Genomic DNA, 1,411 nt, shown 5'->3' on the forward strand with positions numbered 1-1,411 from the left:
TCCAGTATAATGGCAAGAATTTCTACGACACCCAGTATTTAATACTTAGAAGAATTTGACCCATTTTAGCTACATGTATTGCAGATGGAATTGTGCAGTGATAGGTTATAGCAATAGTCTCTCATTAGTCAAAAATACCTCTGTGGATGTTCTAATGAGAAGCTTAAAACACTGTCCAAACACAAGCTAATGAAGTTAACACCACGTTTGAGAATTGAGTAACAGTACCTCTGTTGTTACAATTACACTAAGTGAAATTTGAAGATGTGAAGGTATTTGCCAAAGGCTAAGGGAACTCAGCTGATTTTATCTAGTCTCTGTTACCAATTAATGCTGAGTGTTTGAGAAGCCTGTTCAAACTGCATATGTCTCTCACTTAAGCAAGGTGGAGGAGGTCTTAAAGTTTCGTCTCTGGGGTTTGTCCAATAGTGCATACTGTTATTCTGTATTTGGAAGAATGCCTACTATAATGCATGAAACACATGAATCCACTGATGATAACTTTCTGGTTCAGGTATTGGACAGACCGACCAGAGGTGAAGCGTTGCTGGACCTGCTGCTCACCAGTGTGGAGGAGACCATTAAAGGCGTTAAGGTTGGAGGCAGCCTAGGGTGCAGAGACCATGCCCTGGTTGAGTTTGTGATCTTGAGGAATGTGGGCCTGGAAAAGAGTGGGGTCAGAATCTTGAGCTTCAGAAGAGTGAACTTTAAGCTGTTCACTGGATTCTTGCCCAAGATCCCTTGGGATGCTGTCCTTAAAGACAAAGATGTTGAGGAGAGCTGGCTATTCTTCAAGGATGCCTTCCTGAGAGCACAAGAGCTCTCCATCCCTCTGAAAAAGAAAGCGGGCAGAGGAGGTAGGAAGCCGGTGTGGCTCAGCAAGGACCTGTTGGGCATGCTGAGGGCGAAGAAAGGTGCATACAAACTCTGGAAACAAGGGCATGTCACCTGGGAAGAATACAGGGATGCCATCTGGACTTGCAGACACGGCATCAGGAAAGCCAAGGCGCAGGCGGAACTGAACTTGGCGAGGGATGTGAAAAACAATATGAAGACATTCTTTGGGTACATTGGCCAGAAAAGACAGGCCAAAACAAGTGTACCTTCTTTGGTAAATATAAAAGAACTGGCTTCGATGGACGAAGAGAAGACTGAGGTGCTGAATGAGTTCTTTGCCTCGGTCTTCACTGGTGGCCAGGATTCTAGTATTTCTCACGTCCCTGAGCCCTGCATCCCTAAACCTCTAGGTGGGGACCAGGGCAGTAAATCCCTGGGGGGCGCTGTGAGGACAGAGCAGTTCCGAGACCATCTCATGAGACTGAACGTGCACAAGTCTATGGAGCCGGATAGCGTGCATCTAGGGTTCTGAAGGAGCTGGCTGAGGTGGTTGCTGAGCCACTCTCCATCATAT

At 46.3% G+C, this 1,411-nt stretch overlaps 1 protein-coding gene across 1 annotated transcript in view; it reads right to left on the reverse strand.

Annotated features, from left to right (window-relative positions):
• GRAMD2B (GRAM domain containing 2B) overlaps window positions 1–1,411 on the reverse strand; it is a 46,675-nt gene that overhangs the window by 38,391 nt on the left and 6,873 nt on the right.

This window comes from Meleagris gallopavo, chromosome Z (assembly GCF_000146605.3).
Source record: "Meleagris gallopavo isolate NT-WF06-2002-E0010 breed Aviagen turkey brand Nicholas breeding stock chromosome Z, Turkey_5.1, whole genome shotgun sequence".
Classification (NCBI taxonomy): Eukaryota; Metazoa; Chordata; class Aves; order Galliformes; family Phasianidae; genus Meleagris; species Meleagris gallopavo.